This window comes from Biomphalaria glabrata, chromosome 10 (assembly GCF_947242115.1).
Source record: "Biomphalaria glabrata chromosome 10, xgBioGlab47.1, whole genome shotgun sequence".
NCBI classification, from domain to species: Eukaryota; Metazoa; Mollusca; class Gastropoda; family Planorbidae; genus Biomphalaria; species Biomphalaria glabrata.
This window is the reverse complement of record NC_074720.1, coordinates 1,202,555-1,222,015: the sequence shown is the minus strand read 5'-3', so window position 1 is coordinate 1,222,015 and position 19,461 is coordinate 1,202,555. Positions and strand designations below refer to the sequence as shown.

At 36.4% G+C, this 19,461-nt stretch overlaps 1 long non-coding RNA gene across 2 annotated transcripts; it reads left to right on the top strand.

Moving 5' to 3' along the window:
• The first annotated feature begins 13,232 nt into the window (after nt 1-13,232).
• On the top strand, nt 13,233-19,461 carry LOC129928823 (uncharacterized). Of its 2 annotated transcripts, XR_008780319.1 has the most exons (4): nt 13,233-13,371; nt 14,415-14,546; nt 18,922-18,987; nt 19,368-19,461. It is a non-coding gene; the product is annotated as an uncharacterized LOC129928823 (long non-coding RNA). The 2 variants fall into 2 exon arrangements; XR_008780318.1 differs by lacking the exons at nt 13,233-13,371; nt 14,415-14,546 and adding an exon at nt 14,553-14,798.

The window sequence follows — 19,461 nt, the reverse complement described above, 5'->3', positions numbered from 1 at the left end:
GGCTGCAAAGAGAAAGAGTTTGTTTTGAAAATACTGACTTTATTACCAAATTAGTAAGGCTAAACCTGAGTTTACCAATCTCAATAAATAATACATCAAGGTAAGGAGGCTTCTCTAACATGCATATATTTAAAACTAGTTACCAAAAACTAAGATAACAGAAAAGTATACGAAGTGTTATGTTAATATTAAAAACAAGTTTAATTAGCATGCAGTACAAAGTCAAAAAAACTATACTATTACTTACTGTGCTGCTCAATATCTATATATACCAATTGCCTGCCCATTCTTTATAAAGCAAGCATCAAAAGAAACTTAAGTCTAAATTACATAAATTATAGCATTTGAAGCAATGTCTTTGGAAAAGAAAAAAAACTTGATCATCTTATCTTCACTACTTTCCATCACAACACCCTCACCTGTTCTTTTGTTGGACTGTCGGGGCACCACACATGATCTGTTGACTGTCCTCCTTCACTTCACCCACAGGCTGTACACAATCTTGTTCTGAACATGTTTAATGTGACATGAAACTTGTGTTGAAGCTTTGGCTGCTAACAACAAAAAAAGTTTTATTTCATTATTTCATTATTTCAAGATGCTGTTTTTTTAATTACAAAATGTTCTATAAAATCAGAAAAAAATTTCTTTAAATGTTATATAAACATTGAAAACATTCTCAAATTGCATGCACAAAAAAATAATAAAAAATAAAATAAAACTGAAACATTAAAAAAAAAAAATACATGCCTTGCTAGATCAGTGTTCCACAGCTTTCCTGTTCTTATTAAACATACACCAAAAGAAACTATGAAATTAAATTTAAAATTGAAATTATATTGAAGAGATTACTTGCCTTAAATACAACTTTGTGGCATAGCATGTTTCAACTTCTGACCAGTTCCTCACAAGTGAAGGTTCTAATCCTCTGATAACTAGACATTGATCTGAAAATGTTCCAAAATTTAATTATGATAATGAATACATAAAACATTTATGCAGAGTTGTTGAGTTTAAGTCTGTTTGAAGATAAAATTTCAACTTAACCATTAAAACCTTTTTTTTTAAACTAGATCTATAAAATTTATATGAAGCTAAATGATTAATTATCTAACAATTATTCTTAAAATAATTTTAATTAAAAACATGCTCCATTTGCATGCAATAACACAAAAGGTAAAGCAACAAACAAACAAAAAGAATGAAACTTATAAAGACACTTGCTTTGCTGGATCAGCGGTTTCATCGCTTGCCCTTGCTTAGTAAAAACATTTTTATGATAATAAATCAGAATAGTTAAATTCTAGCTTTGTATGACTACTTGCCTTAAAGAATGCCGGCATCCTTGATTCACCATTTTTTTTTTAAAGTGTTTTCATTTCTTGTCTGTTTCTCAAAGGTAATAATTACCAGCAATCTTTATGATGTTCCCATTGTATATTACAAAGAAGAGATCTGCGTTTTGATCTGAAAGAAAAAAAAATCTGCACAGTTAAAAATTATTTATTGCAACACTCCTGTTTAAAATATAATTGGTTGGTAAATTTTTTAGATCTAACTTATATTTCTAGCATAACAAGGCACCATCTTTAATACAAAGGACTGTGAGGGTAATGGATAAGTAGACAGTCTTTAATACAAAGGTTATGGATGTGTAGGCACCATCTTTAATACAAAGGACTGTGAAGATTATGGATAAGCAGACACAGTCTTTAATACAAAGGTTATGGATAAGTAGACACAGTCTTTAATACAAAGGTTATGGATGTGTAGGCACTTTCTTTTAAACAAAGCTTATGGATAAGTGACACCATCTTTAATATGTAGGTTATGGATGAGTGACACCATCTTTAAAATGTAGGTTGTGGATGAGTCACACCATCTTTAATATGTAAGTTATGGATGAGTGACACCATCTTTAATATGTAGCTTATGGATGAGTGACACCATCTTTAATATGTAGCTTATGGATGAGTGCCACCATCTTTAATACAAAGGTTATGGATGAGTGACACCATCTTTAATACAAAGGTTATGGATGTGTAGGCACCATCTTTAATATAAAGGTTATGGATGTGTAGGCACCATCTTTAATACAAAGGTTATGGATAAGTGACACCATCTTTAATACGTAGGTTATGGATGAGTGACACCATCTTTAATACATAGGTTGTGGATGAGTGACACCATCTTTAATACGTAGGTTATGGATGAGTGACACCATCTAAAATACAAAGGTTATGGATGAGTGACACCATCTTTAATACAAATGTTATGAATGTGTAGCCTTCAGTATTTCACATGACTATGCAGACCAAGTTGTCAATGCATATTTTGCCACAAATGGACAACTTAAGACCTAAAATCTAAACTAAGTAACTAGTTATGTTATTAAGGCAGCATTTTTCTTTTCACAAATAGTTAGGAACAACTTAAGACCTAAAATCTTAAGTAACTAGATTTTACTAGATCTAGTTATGTTATTAAGGCTGCATTTTTCTTTTCGCAAATAGTTACGCTTTACAGTATCTTTTTTTGTTCGTTTACACATTTATCATTAAGATCTAAATCTAGAATGTTGTTTGTAAGCTATACAAGATCTAGCAAGACTAGATCTAGATATAATCTAAATTATTCTAAATCTACAGGTCAGAAAGCCTAACAAGGAATGAAAAAGAAATGTCCAAGTTTTTGCACAATCTCTGAGCTGGTTTAAGTTTAAGCCCAAAAATTGATTATTCAACTAGATCTATAGTTACAATGGCAACAACACCCCTAAAGGATTACATTTTTGATAAGTTGTGCTGACAGCTATTTCTAGGACTAGATCTAAGCCAATCTTATCTAGACCTAGTCTAGATCTAGAGTCTTGATGATTAATAATAATACATCTAGATCTAATCTAGATTCTAATGAGACTAATGTAGAGAGGTCCTATGACTATGTAGTCATGATAAATCTAGTTTACTGTAATAGAGTTAGATCTAGATATAATAGATCTAGATCTATATTATAGTATATTCTATATAGTAGTATATAGCATAGCCATAGCTGCCATAGGATAGCATAGGCCAGGCATCCATATTAATATATATATAAATATATATGATAGAGAAGACACTAGAGATAGAGATCTAGATCTAGTAATAGTAGTATCTAGTAACTAGTAGAGATCTAGATCTAGACTACAGATGAGCTGGTTACCCTAATAAAATTATTAATTATTCTACTTTTGTGACTTTATCTAAAAATAAAAGGCCTTAATGCATATTAACTATTATTATAGTATTATTTATAGACGATAATAGATCTAGTAGGCTATACTATTAAATTACTAGTAACTCTAGTATAGTTATACTAGTTATAGAATAGATCTATATATAATATGTAGATCTAGATAGATCTAGATAAGATATAAAATACATCTATTATCTAGATTCTAGACAATCTAGAATTCTAGATCTAGTCTATCATATTATAAAAGTTATTGAATCTTTGACAAAATTTATTACCATATCATAAAGTAAAGAAAATAGTTTGTTGCCAAAGCAAATAAATATTGACTAGATAATACGATGGTATGAGATCTATAATAGTTGGATGACACTGGAAACGAGATGACACAGATAGAACTAGATAAATAGGAGCGTACCGTTTGAATGCGCCACACGTGACTGAGCTCTGTTCACTTGACCACGGCAGTGACCCATCATATGATCATAGGCATCTGTGCCAAAATTTGATTTGATTAGATCTAAAAGATGACCGATTGGTCAATTTTTCCGAGGCGTGAAATAGCCGGAACTAGATAGACCTACACGGTACACACTTTGACGTTTAGTTGCTATGAAACTATAGATCGCTTAAATTACTCTGACCCGTGACCCCTCAATACACATACACACAATCTACTAACCAGTGGTCGCCAAACTCGTCATCCAAAAGAGAGATATATAAACAATACAAAATTGAAGTTTGATCAGAGTTAGCAGCCCTGAAGACATTTTTATTGCAATAATTAGGTTTAAAAGTACAATCTCGCGCCAACCGCTACCTTTGTCTTAGGTTGGGGGGGGGCCTAAAACTTAGTATTATACCAGGGCCGGATTTACCTAGCCTATAGGCAACACATGTTAGGATTAGGGTTAGCCGTCCCTAACCCTCAAAAGCTACGGTCTGCGGGCTTTTTTTGTGCACGGCCTAAAAATTTGGAACTCACTTCCCATTGATCTCAGACAACCTGCTTCGGTACACTACATTCAAGAAGAACATTAAGACCTATCTGTTTAAAACTTTTTTAGATTAGTTTGTCATTTTATGTTTGTAATGTTATCACAGCGCCTTGAGCCTACATTTTTTGTTTGTTAATTAACAGCGCTTTATAAATAAAATTATTATTATTATATAGAGCCCCAAAACATATTTAGCAATCACATAATCAGGACTTGGCCGGCTAGGGTTTAATTTGTATTGTTTTATTCTCTGCGCACTACGCGGCACATCCGAGCAACAGTGTCTCTTTGCCTGTGTGCTGTTGTCAAAGACTGTGTTTACGTCATCTCTTAGCGTCCTTGGCTACCGATGGACGATTGTTCAGCGTGGCACAGAGGCTGTTTGTGGTATTGTACCTTTGTTGCCCCTTTCAACTAGGAACGAGATCTACCTTTAAGGTGTGAGCTAATGATTCGACCAGGTTCAATATTTTGCTGAGTGATTCGCTAGACTTGCCAGGGTGAGTTGAATTTATGTTGGCCGTGTAGATTGGAAGTTGTGTGAAGAGATAATAATAAATGTAGCTTTTATATAGTGCTACCTTCATGCTTGTAAACACAACCCTACTCGAGTCGGGTGTCGAACCTCGAGCCCCCTTCATGGGTAGCCAAGCCAAGATAAGTTCAAGCGTACTTAGCCTCTCGACCACGCTTCCCAGATGTGACGACATATTCGATGATTAAATCGCAAAGTGTTGCGTAATAACATGACTTATGTCACTCAATTATTCTAAAATGTTTTACATGTTTCGGATGTTCCTTCAGAGTAGAAGATAATTTACTTCCTAGTCCAAACCTTAGCCAGGAAGACGGGAGCGGGCGGAGTTTGAACACGGGACCATCGAGAAGTGCGAACGACAGTCCAGCGCGCATACCGCACGACCAGGCAGCCATCCTCGTAAATAATCCCCCATCGTAAATTATCATTCCATCAAATATTGACTATGTTCGTTATCTGTGCACAGTGAATAGTGAATACTCATGAAGATTTTTTAAAAATTCTATTTCTCTCTCTCTCTCTCCCCCCCCTCTCCCTCTCTCGGGCGTAACAAAGATCCCCCCCCCCAGGCGCTATAAAGGTCAAATGAGGCGCCATTTTGATCGAGCTGACATAGAAAAACAACTGCCAAAAAAAAACACATTTGATTGGAGTAGCACAATCTTATCTTATCTTATATAATACAGACGTTACTTCAAAAAAGAAGATGATTACGTCCTACGCGTCATGCATTTAGTCATGCATATTAACCAATGACTTAAATTCTGCCAAGTCACTGGTTTTCCTGGCTAGCTCAGGCAACCCATTCCATGCTCTAATAGCACTAGGGAAGAAGGAGTATTTGTACAAATTTGTCCTAGCATATGGGACGAGGAATGTGCCTTTATCTTTGTGTCTTTCAGAGTATTTTATTAAATTTTGTTTTTGTATTTGAAGATTATGGTTCAGTGTGTGAAGAGATAATGATCGAAATCACTCAGAAGGCTAAAAAGTACAAATCTTATCTTATATAATACAGACGTTACTTCAAAAAGGAAGATGATTACGTCCTACGCGTCATGCATTTAGTCATGCATATTAACCAATGACTTAAATTCTGCCAAGTCACTGGTTTTCCTGGCTAGCTCAGGCAACCCATTCCATGCTCTAATAGCACTAGGGAAGAAGGAGTATTTGTACAAATTTGTCCTAGCATATGGGACGAGGAATGTGCCTTTATCTTTGTGTCTTTCAGAGTATTTTATTAAATTTTGTTTTTGTATTTGAAGATTATGGTTCAGTGTTTTATGTATTATTGCTACTTTACTTTTGAGCCTTCTGTCCTGAAGGCTTTCTAAATTTAGTGATTTTACTAAAGGTGTTACTCTAGTCAAATGTGAATATTCGTTTGTTATGAATCGCACTGCTCTATTTTGTGTCTGTTCTAGTTTCTTAATGTTTTCTTGAGTTGAGGGGTCCCAAACAGAGGATGCATATTCTATTATTGGCCTAACCAAGGTTAAATAACATTTTAGTTTTATGTTCTTATTTGATTTATAGTAAAGTAAAGTAGCAATAATACATAACACTAGCTGTACCATAATTTACAAACACGAAAGGTCATCTGTCGTCATCGAGAAGTACATAGAAGTCTAACTTATACAGCGCTGGTTGTTAGTGTGTATGTGTTCCGTGTGTGAATGGTGTCCGTATTTGCATCTATATTGTTAATGTTACAGTTGTTGCTCTTCATTTGTGTCAGTGGGAAAAAAAAAGAGGGCGCGGGTCAACCTACGAAATAGAGACGGAGGTCGGTCTGCACGACTGGTTTAAAGTCCCCGAGATTGTGGGCGCCTAGCTGGATCTCAGAGTTCAAGGTCAGGTCTAAACTTGTATCAACTGCATGTTATAATAAATGAATAAAATAACTAATACAACAAAAGATATATATATATTTTTTAAACTGAATATGCCTAACTACTCAATGGTTGCCAACATGCGTTCTCTCCCTTGTTTTTTTAGTATTAAAAAAAAATAAGTATCCTTTCAGACCTCACCATTTATAGGTCAAATGATGTAAAGGCCATCTGTTTTCAGGGCCGGATTTAAGGGAGATTATGCCGGGCTACAGCCTCTATAAAAAATAAAAATAAAACCGAATTATGACGGGTCAGTACGTTTTTTTTTTTTATTTTTTTTGTTAAACATTTTATTCGCATTTTTACCACCTACACTTTAAATCTTACGTCGGCTGGCAACATTGTCGTGATTAAGAAGTGCCCGCTTGTCGCATGCTCATGAGTCATTAATAATAATAATATCCCTCATAATATGTACAAGTAGCTCCGAATTTACGGCAGTGCGACTACCAAAAGCCTTACCGTCCACAAACTCAAGACTATGGGCCTACACTTTTTAAAACTAAAATATGCGTTTTAAAAAAATGGTTTTTAAAATGAGATTAAATGTAAAAGTAGGCCTACTATTTCTTTCTTCTAAAATATGGCATCCTTTTGGATATAAAAGTACCGGTAGTTATTTATATTAATCATAAGTGGATCTTTTTAAAGGTTTTCGAAAAAGTGTAGGTGCCTTAACAAAATCCTGCCCCGGGGCCTCCACATACTTTAAATCTGGCCCTGTCTATTTCAACAGCCGACGCTTAACGATAGTGCCATGTGGCCAGCACAGCGACCAACCTCCCCACCAGGTACCCATTAGAGTAGTGTAGACACAGGCGTCATAATTATCACGAACTTAAAAATACAAGTCTTTAGAAATTCTTGCTGAGAACCCTTGGAAGCCAAGTGCTTCACCACACAGGTACTTATCCCCCCTTGGAGTTTTTAGAGCGGATAAAACAAAATGGAGTTGGGGGTGGTAGCTCTTAGCGCACCCACCCACGTTCCCCTGTGTCCACCAACTGACATTTATACTGTTACGAAGTGTCCAGTTCGGTTGACTCATCGAACAGCTCCGTGTTAGTCTCACATTTCGTCCCGCGCCACAGACGTCTGCCAGTCTACCATCACAACAGTCTATGGCAGGGGTTCTCAACCTGTGGGTCGCGACCCCCCTTGGGGGGGGTCGATCGACGATTTGCCAGGGGGTCGCCTAAGACCATCGAAAATATGGATTGTTACTGTCTACTCTTCTATTGCTGTATGTGTGTGTTAGAGAGGGGGGGGGGTCGCATCAGAGTGGGAGATAGTAAAAAGGGGTCGCCGAGCATAGAAGATTGAGAACCGCTGGTTTATGACGTAATCTTCTCTGCTTGAGATTTTTTTTTTTCTGGTTGCGCTACATCGAAGAAGGCGCAAGTCACGGAGAGTTCATAAGGCTGTCTTTCCCGAGCGGGTCCTTCGCGATCAGTGCAGAAGTCGGCTCAGTGCAAAACATCGTGATTTAATATAGACCACGGCGACTCGTGCCAATAAGTCCCACAAGGCAAGATAAAACCTCGGACAGCCACAAAGTTGTCTGGAGCAAACAGATTGGGACATGTTTGTAAACAACTGCCCAGACAGATGAACTTACCACAACTGTTAATTCGTACATCCAGTTCTGTGGAAACTATCATTATATCAAAGAAAAAAATTAAAACATTCAGTAATAATAGACCCTGGATGATTAACATAAAAAAAAAAACATTCTGTCATCGAGAATTCATAGAAGTCTATTTATAAAGCGATGGTTATGAGTGTGTATGTGTTTTTCGTGTGTGAATGTTGTTCGTATGTGCATCTATATTGTTATTGTACAGGAGTTACGCTGAGGGTGTCAATTGTAGTCAAACTGAATTTCCATTTGATTGGATCAATAAAGTTATCTTACATATTATAAACGTTACTTCAAAAAGGAAAATAATTACGTCATATCACGTGTCAATCTAGTACAAAGCGTCTGCAGTCAACCCCGCAACGTGTCATACGGCCCAAAAGTATCTCCGTGCTTCAACACAGCCATCGCGTGTGTCCATTAGCGCACGAGTTTCTCGTCAAAATAATGCCAACATTGGCAAGACTGCACTGGGTCGGAAATAAGGAAATTAATTCAAGTCATTATAATAGGTTAATGAATGCCTGCTGACCACAAGTTCTCAGTACTTGCAAAGTCCTTTCTTCAGAGAACAGTACCAGGAAAAAGAAGAGGCAGACAGAGAAAGCGATTAGAAAACAACTTTAAAGAATGGAAGGGGCCTGTCTTTGAAAGAGATTCTATTCAAAGCAAAGGATAGACAGGGATGGAGGAAGACGGTTGAGCGATCATGAGTGGTGCCCCAACGGGCTAACAGACCAAGGGATAGGTGGAAGTCAATAAAGGCGCCACGACAAATAGTACAGAGACAGCTGGTTCAATGACACCGAGTTAATTTTCGAATCCCCACGGCCTTAAGTGGCGCCTTGGTAGAAATGTTAGCGGAAGCAGATAGGCGAACAGCGGGTAGTGAGCCTCGCTTCTGTCCGTTTTTTGTATCGTTGTTTTTTTTTTTTTTGGGGGGGGGGGGGTATTTTTTTTTGGTGTTTTTTTTAATGTTTTTTTTTATGTTTTTGTTATGATATTTTTTTTCCAGTGTTTTCCAGTGCCTAAAGAGCCCCGCCACAAAGAGAATCTTTCGTCCCCTTCAGCCCATTGTACAAATATTCGTGCCCCTAATGCTATCTTCATTTATTTTTTTTTAAATACAATTTTGTAGAAACAAAGGGAGGATACTAGAATCAAAACATACCAAACGACGAGAGAGAGAGGAAGAGAAACACAAAGAGAGAAAGAAAAAGAGATGTTGACATTGTGTTGATGTGTATGTGTTTGTATGTAGAGTTATTCCCCTTGGTAAGAAAGCTCCTATTGTTATGTGTGTTACGTGTGTTATTAAAGAGTTTGCATGTACCCAGCGTCTAGTGTTAGCGCGGCACCTTCGACACGGAGGTCACAGTTAGCGTCGCAGGTATAGAACATCTTAATCGACCACCGGCGGACAATGGTTATGCTTGCCCTGGGTGTAGTAAAATAAGTAGGTCACGGCTGGGACTGCATAGCCACGAGAAATGTTGCATTTCTCATTAATCTTCGGACTCCAAAACAAGCCTTATTATTATTATTATTATTACTAGTTAAGCTAACATGAGAGGGAAAGAGAAAAATATAGAGAGGAAAACAGAAAAAATGAGAGAGAGAGAAAGAGAGATTGGAGCCCTGATGATACTCGACGAGAGGGAGAGAGAAGGAGAGAGAGAGAGAGAGAGAAAGAAAGAGATAAAAAGATAGACTTGTTGACATTGTATTTATGTGTATGTGTTTGTATGAAGAGTTAGTCCCCATGGTAAGAAAGTTCATACTGTGTTGTATGTAACCTGTGTTTTAGAGAGTGTTTTATGAAAGAGTCTGGTGTAGGCTATCCAGCATGTAGTGTTCTTAAGTGCTTTATTAGGCTAATGAGTGTATCATTATTTTAAAGAAATAGAGGAAAAGAGAAAAATAGAGATAGAAAGAGAAAGACAGAGAGAAAAAGAGAGAAAGAGATTGGAGCCCCACCACAAAGAGAATCTTTCGTCATCTTCAGCCCATCCTACAAATATTCGTGCCCCTAATGACACTCGCACAAGCCCCGTCCAATGCTAAAGCCGTCTCTGAAGACTGCCCACCTTTTTGAAATAAATTACCATATTTTAATTACTTTTTTTAAAGATTAGAAGTTGTAATACCATCTTCCAATAGAACTAGACCGTTGCAATAGGACGAATCATAAAGATAGAAAGTGTCCATTTTGTACACCAAAAATAGGTGATTCTTTTCATTACCTGCTGGGGTGTAAGGATTTTAAACAACACAGGCCCAATGTTGAAAAATTAGCTGAACTGTTAAATTCTAAATCTGTTAAAAAAATAAAAAAAAATAAATAAATAAAAAAAAAAAATATTGGTTTATTCATAAAGTTAATTCTGCCTTTTTCAGAAGCAAAATCCTACTATAGAATGTTATATTGTTATTTTAATATATACGTTTATTAAATTATTGACATCATTATTCTCATATTGTGTGTTGCTATGTCTATGGCTTAGAATGTAATTGGGTTCTAGATGACTATTTCACTGTTTGTGAATCGTGTGATCTGATAGTTGCGGTATTGTTGTTCATTATTACTGTTGTAAATATACTTTAAATTACCGATTTCATTATTACTAGTCGACCGGCGGCGTAGCATACGCCACTATTTTGCAGGGCCGAGCTTAGGCCACTGCAACCTATGTGACCAAGGTGGGACACGCACTTTTATAGGACCCGCGCTAATTTTAGGTGTATAAATTATTAAATTAAACCATTTTATAACTTATAACAGATTTCTCGCGGCCTCCTGTCGATTTAACAGGAGGTCCTGGAAATATTCTGAAATTGCAAAATATACCTACGAAAAAGTCCTGGAAATATCCTGAAATTATTAAAATCTTTTGAAAACGTATACAAATCTCATGTAATATATAGACGAATATTGTCATTTTGGGGGTGTCATTCAATATGGAAAAAGCCAATCTTTCGCACGATAAAAAAACGGCATTATGCAAAACCCGCAATTGTGGAATCTAGTGAAATAAGCTTCTCGCGCCTCAAACTAATGAAGAATTACTTGAGATCAACAATTCTCGTAGATAGGTTGAAACATTTGGTAATTCTTGCTATTGAGCGTGATCTATGTAGGAAATAGAATTTTTATGATAGACTGTATATGACTTCGCTACACGCAAGGCTCGTAAAGTAATTCTGTACGTAGTAAAGAATGAATAAAAATGCAAAGACGAATTTATTTTCTAATACCAACTCTTAATTTTCACTTACTATCCGTATCCCTACCCAAACTTGGCCCCGCGAAATCCGTTTCGCATAGGGCTCTACAATGGTTAAGTCCGGTTCTGCTATTTAGAGACGGATGAATAGTACTTCACCCCCCCCCCCCCCCTCTTTTTTTTTTTTTTTTTTTTGCCTCTAGACTCTAGGATAACTCCCTCCGTCCGACTTGCAAAAATAAAAGAGTGATCTTTCCATGGTGTCCAAACTCTTGAGCGTGCTCCGTGTCGCCTCGATAGTTACTACAGAGTAGATTACTCCCCCCCCCCTCCCCACCTTTTTTTTAACCTGAGGTAGAAATAAAAAACAAAAGTGATATTTCAACGGTCCGGCTCTGCTATTTTGTGACAACGTGTTAACCCCCCCACCCCCCCTTTTGTTTTCTCGTGGACTATCCCCAGAAATAAGAGAGTGATCTTTCCTTTACTTTTAAACTGTTGAGGGAAGAGGAGAATTATATATATATATAGATAGATTACTTTTCATTTATCTTAATCTTGATCATGTGTATATTGAAGTTTTTATTTTAATTGACTGCTTCAGTAGCACTTGTGCTTAGCGACGTAACAAATCACATTATTAAATTGTTCAAAAAAAAATATTCTTGTAGTAATGCAATTTTTTTTTTAATAAGAAAAAGAAATGTAATATACATATATCTATGATTTTTTCCCCCCAAAGGATTGTAGTAGCAAAGGGAGGATACTAGGATCAATCCATAATTCGTGGATTATTTACCCTGTCTATTTACAGTGTTTAACTAATCTCCATCGTTTGAAGATCAACATGTTTAAGAGAGTCTCAATTTTAGAATAATTTTGTTTCAAATCATGTTGCTATTGATGTCTAGATGACACACTGTACAGTAACTGTTAATAATTATTGTTTAAATAAAAAAAAAATTCAGAAATTTTATAAATGATGTCATGCATTTTTAATTTTAATTTTTTTCTTCTTTTCTTTCATTCTAAAGAGAAAAATAATTAGGCAGTACGAGGATCGAACCCACACGCTGTAGCATGACGCTATAATAACTTAGTTAACCAGCCATACTACTAAAAAGTAAAAAGTAGTTACCCATTCAGACCATGCGGTTTATAGGGAAGATGATGTTCAGGTCATCTATATCTTAAGCCAACGGTTTACGAGAGTGTCATGTGGCCAGCAAAACGATCAGCCTCTACTTCCCTCAACTAGAGTCATTAGAGTTGGGTGGACTCTGAATGCAGAGCTAGAGGGAAGGATCCTAGCAATGGAATTGAGATGCTACTAAAAGATCCTAGGTATCACATACAAAGACCTCATCACAAATGAAGAGATTAGAGACAGGATTAGCACTGCGATTGGACCCCACGATAACTTGCTAACTACTTTCAATAAAACGCAAACTAAAACTCTATGGCCATATCACAATATCCTCAGGGCTTGTAAATGCCTTCCTTCAGGGAAAAGTACCAGGTAAAAAAAAAAAGAAGAAACAGATGGAGAAAGAAGAAGGCAACATCAAAGAATGGACGTGCTTGTCTTTGAAAGAGATTTTATCCAAGGCAAAAACAGAGACGATCTATTGGTCTAAACTGGGTCAAAGGTTGTGACGAAGCAGGTCAATGTTAAGGTCTTCTATAACGATTGGACTCGATTAACTACCCACTTTTAGACTTGGCGGTCTACATGGCAGATGATATAGAGATTATTTTTCTTTGACAAACGGTTAGCGAATGAGGGTGTCATGTGGCTGACAAACGATCAACAGCCTTAATTTATCCCAGCTAATGTCAGGTACCTATTATAGTTGGATGGACTCATAGGTGTGCTAATATTAGAAGATATTACGTCATTGTTTGTTGTTTATGTTTTATGCGAAAGCAAAGAATCGGACGGAAATAAAAGTTAGTTATATATGTCTACCTTGATAAAGACAGTCTCGTTATTATCATTATTAATTAGTAACGTCTACAGTAATTTATTATTAATCTGTGACAACAGAACAATAGGTGTCCTAAAAAATTCCGAAATTCAAAAACCAAGCCTTCACCGAGATTCGAACCTGAGACCAATCATCCCCCACGGCCACATAGTAGGCCTATTTTTTAAAAGAAATCGTTAAATTGTCTGTGCTGGATCAACTATCTTGCATAGACAGTAACAACTGACAGTAAATGACTTTCAAAACACATATAATGTATAGAGGTGTATGTTTTACAAGTTTCGGATGTTCTTTTCAATATGAAGTGTATTACATCCTACGGCGTTGGTGGGGTGGCGGGTGGGGTCCAAACTATGCACTAGTGAGACAACAGAGCGCATAACACAAAACCTGACAACCAAATGTCCACATTTGATATCCCATGAAACGCTCTTGCTGGGAGAGAGAGAGAGAGAGAGCTTATAGAAATATACTGGCCTACAAACATACAAACAGACGGAAGTACGGATAGATAGATAGATAGATAGATAGATAGATAGATAGATAGATAGATAGATAGACAGACAGAAAGACAGGCAGACAGACAGATAGATAGATAGATAGATAGATATAGATAGATATAGATAGATAGATAGACAGACAGACAGACCATGAAAAAGACATGTGGAAATCAACATGCATGCCCTCAGGCCTGTCTACCAGGTCAAGTGAGACCGTGGGATAGAAATGCTGTACACATAGCACTGGCTTAACGAGTTCTCTATTGAACTCCTGGAGAGTAGTTCAGGTCATTTAGAGCAGTTTATCTTTCTAAAAATAGTTTTTTTAGTCAATGGTCGGCTTTGAGTATTAACTTGTTTTAATTTCCTTTCATATGTTTCGGATGTTCCATCAGAATAGAAGATGAATACATCCTAGAAACCTTCGCCAGAACAACTTGTGTAAAGCAAAGGGCAGGGTTTGAACCCGGTACCAATGAGACAATAGCCCAGCGCTCTTACCACGTCACCAGACAGCCATAAATAAAGTAAGCACCCCTTTTTGACCTTGCAATCTATAAGGCAGATAGTGTAAAGATCATCTGTTGCTATGGCCTACTGTTAACGAAAGTGTCATGTGGCCAGCACAACGACCAACCACTTTTACTTTCCCTAACTAATGTCAGGTTACGTGTTGATAGATAGATAGATAGACAACAGGGGCGGACTGGCTATATGGACATTCGTGCAAATGCCCGGTGGGCCGGTATCCAAATGGGCCGGTAGCCGGTAGGACTAGAGTAAGCATCTTCTTTTTTTTAAATCACGTCTGTATTTTATAAGATAAGGGCCGCATGGATGCCACTATTAAATTGTTAAATGTTTTATAATATTCTTTTTTTCAGGGGAAGTGGCCCCTGAGCGAAGTAGTTTTTTTTTTTTTTAATTTTAAATATACTCTACTAAGTCTAAGGCGTCTAAGGCCTATTAATTTAATCTAACATATTTTCCGAAATAATGTAATAGCTAAATTCTAAATCCATAGAGAATAGAGCTTCATCCTTTTAGGGCCTATGTCTATACACTTTGCGATTAAAAAGCAATATAAAGACTTTATTCCTTATAAGGACACAGTGTTCACTGTAAGCATTAGCATGTGTACAGCTTTCGATACATTATCAAATTTAACATAATGATTATGACGTCAGGTAGACCTAGATCTGCATGTCCATCATATAATATACAATTTATGGGCCGGATGGTATTGAAATGCCTGGGCCGATTTTGATACCCAACACCCCTAACAGACAGACAGAGTTATAGAGTAGAGCACCTATTTTAGACCTTGCAATCCATAAGGCAGTTGACGACGCTTAACTCGAATGTCATGTGGCTAGCACAACGACCAACCGCTTTTACGTTCGCTAACTTATGTCAGGTACCATTAGAGCTGGATGGACTCAGGAGCACCCTAAAAATCCAGAAATTCCTAACCCACTCTTCACCGAGATTCGAACCCGAGACTCATCGGTTAGGAAGCCAAACCACCAAGCAGTCATCAAGCATTTTCTTTCTTACAAATTTTATTTTGGAAATAGGCCTAAATTGATTGTATGCAATCTCCCATAACAAATATTGTTCTGTTACTTTGATATTGTCCTTAGAAACTTTGCAGGTAAAAAAAAAAAGCACAGACATATATGCTTTTATGTCTGTGGTAAAAATATAAACTTAAGTAATTGTTTCGTTCCCTAACACTTCAAAAATAAAACTCGGCCACTTTTGAGTCTTGAACATTCAGCAGCGCACAGACCAAAATTACAAGTCGCTAAGGCACTTAATTGATGTAAAGTAAAAAATAAAAGTAAAAAATAAAAGTAACTTTTTATAACAAAAGGCTTTAAAAAAAAAAGCACTATTGTGATATAAATTAAATTTTGGATACATTTTATTCTGAGCGCTGATCTAAAGTATTACCAACAAATATGATAATAATATTCACATATCTAGGGCTAGTATATTTATCTTATCTTATCTTATCTTATATAATACAGACGTTACTTCAAAAAAGAAGATGATTACGTCCTACGCGTCATGCATTTAGTCATGCATATTAACCAATGACTTAAATTCTGCCAAGTCACTGGTTTTCCTGGCTAGCTCAGGCAACCCATTCCATGCTCTAATAGCACTAGGGAAGAAGGAGTATTTGTACAAATTTGTCCTAGCATATGGGACGAGGAATGTGCCTTTATCTTTGTCTTTCAGAGTATTTTATTAAATTTTGTTTTTTGTATTTGAAGATTATGGTTCAGTGTTTTATGTATTATTGCTACATTACTTTTGAGCCTTCTGTCCTGAAGGCTTTCTAAATTTAGTGATTTTACTAAAGGTGTTACTCTAGTCAAATGTGAATATTCGTTTGTTATGAATCGCACTGCTCTATTTTGTGTCTGTTCTAGTTTCTTAATGTTTTCTTGAGTTGAGGGGTCCCAAACAGAGGATGCATATTCTATTATTGGCCTAACCAAGGTTAAATAACATTTTAGTTTTATGTTCTTATTTGATTTATAGAAATTTCTTTTAATAAATCCTAATGCTTTGTTTGATTTTTTTGTAGTTTCATCAATATGTGGATTCCATGACAGTTTTTCATTTATTATAACACCTAGGTATTTTGCGTTTTTAGTCTGTGTTACTGGTTTGCCATGAATAAGATAAGTGGAATTAATTTGTTTTAGTTTTTTTGTTACTCTTAACAACTGACATTTTTCTGGGTGGAAAGACATGCTCCAATTTGATTCCCGTTTCTGTAATTCATCTAATTCTCTTTGTAAAATATCTGTGTCATGTGTTGTTTTTATTGTTCTATATATTATGCAATCGTCTGCAAATAATCTGACTTTTGTTCCTGAAGTAATGCAATTTGGTAAATCATTTATGTAAATTAAAAATAGTAGTGGACCCAAGACTGTTCCTTGAGGTACACCTGAGTTTACTGTTATCGGTGTTGATTTAGAGCCATTTATTATTACAGTTTGTTCTCTCCCTATCAGAAAGTCTTTAATCCACTGATGCAGTGGACCATTAATGCCGAAATATTTTAATTTTTTAAGCAAACTATGGTGGTGAACTTTGTCAAAAGCCTTAGAAAAATCTAGTAAGATAGCATCTATTTGTTCACTATTATCTAAACCTTTTGAAAAATCATCAATTAGTCCTATTAGTTGTGTTTCACATGATCTATATTTCCTAAAGCCATGTTGGTATGGTGTGAGGACATTATGTTTGTCTAAGTGGTTTATGATGTTGCTACATATTATGTGTTCTAGGATTTTACATGTGATGCTGGTAAGTGATACTGGTCTGTAGTTTCCTGGGTCAGATTTTTCTCCTTTTTTAAATAGGGGGGTGACATTAGCTTCTTTCCAGTCCTTTGGTACTCTGCCCTGGTTAAGTCAAGCCTGAAAGAGTATTTTGAACACTGGGGCTAGCTCATTACTTAGTTCTTTGAGTAATCTAGCTGGAATACCATCAGGTCCAGAAGCTTTATTTGGTTTGGTGTTGGCTAATAGTTTTTGAATTCCATTTTCTTGTACTACTATATCTTCTATGTTGTCTACTTGGTTCAAATTCAGTAATATGTCTTTGTCTCCTGGGGCTGAGAATGCTGATGCAAAGTATTTGTTTAGAATGTTTGCTTTAGTTTCATTATCATTATGTATTATGTTATGTTCATCTTTTAATGGCGCTACGCCTGTTGTTCCCATTTTCTTAGACTTAATGTATGACCATAATTTAATTAAGTATTTAATATACTAATATTAGTAATATATCATATAGCCCATATAGTAATGGTATCCTATAGATCTAAGTATATCTACTACTAGAACTAACTAGATAGATTGACTTGATCTAGATCTAGTTAAAAAGTAGTTAGTAGTAGTAGTTTATTATACATTATAAGGCTTGTCTTTGAGTCCCAAGATTAGAGAGGAATGCTTGTATTTCCCATGACTGTGCAACCCCAGCTGTGACCTACATATTTTGCCACATCCAGGGCAAGCATAACCATTGTCTGCAGGTGGTTGATTTAGATTTTTTTTTGCCATCTGCATTTGTCCTTGGCAGCGGATTTTATTTTTGTCTCAAATGTGTATTCCGTGGCCTTCGTGAGTGACCTCTAGCTGTCTCGTTCTGAGGCCGCCTGCAACCAGGTGCTCTCTTCTATGTCAGCTAAGGAAAGTTGACACTTAAGCTGGTGTTTGAAGCATTTCCGTGGAGCCACTCTGTTACGTTGACCACCTTTTACTTCATTGAAAAAGACTGCCTTTGTCATACGTTCGTCTCCCATACGGGATACGTGCCCTGCCCAGCGTAACTGTCAGACCATAAGAAGCCCCTCTATACTGTCTATCATGGCGTTTGCAAGGACATCACTGTTTGTAGTGCAGTCTTAACACCGTATGTCCATGATGGAGCACAAGCATCTTTGGTGAAAGCTCTCAAGAAGTCTTAGTTGTTTTCTGTATAGTGTCCATGTCTAAGAGTCATACAGAAGGGTTGAGAGAACCACCGCCTGGTAGACATTGATATTTGTAGGCAGGCGGAGCAATTTGTTCCACCAAACTCTTGCCTGGGGGCATCCAAAAGCGCTACTGGTCCTGGCCAGACGGTTATCAACTTCCCTTGAAAGTGAGGTGTTATTTGACACAATACTACCTAGATATGTAAAGTGGTCTACATTTATAGTACCATTTTATAATTAATATTGTTATAATATAGAATATCCTAGAGATTTAGTAGAGGTAGTCTAAGGTCACTATGGAGATTTAGTTACAGTTAGTGTATGAGATTAGAGTCTTATTAAAATTAATATTGTTTGTCTACAATAATAAAATAATCATTTCATATCACCAACAGAAAGAGAGACCTGACAACCCAGCAAGTCCGACACTTCGTTTTTCAAATTAAGGACACAGAATAGAGGTACTTACACAGCTTTTGTAGTTACAAAATAGGTATATGAAGAAATAACCTGTGGTTAGCACGGCCTTTGCCCCCTTGTAGTAAGTGGGCTCATGACTGGAGTCTGGGCACTATGTCTGTGGCACAACCCAATCTAAAAATGGTTGCTGCCTTTGTGGAACCTTGAGACAAGACTTGGGTTGAAGAGATTTTGATCCATATCTGGCCTTAAGAGAAATACTTTCTAACAGTCAAATGAATAATGGAGAGCATTACAAGCACTCTGATTTCCCAATTGACTTTTTCAAAGGCTACAAATGTGTATCCGGTTTTAAAAGAAAAAGTTTTGAAATATATCTTGCCTTTTCAAAATTAAAATTTATATGACGTTACTTTTTCAGCATTAAATTGAAAAAATAGGAACAGATGTGGCACAGTGTCTCAGATTAAAATTAACAACCAGGAACAGATGATCTGTCATCTCAGTTAGGGGGG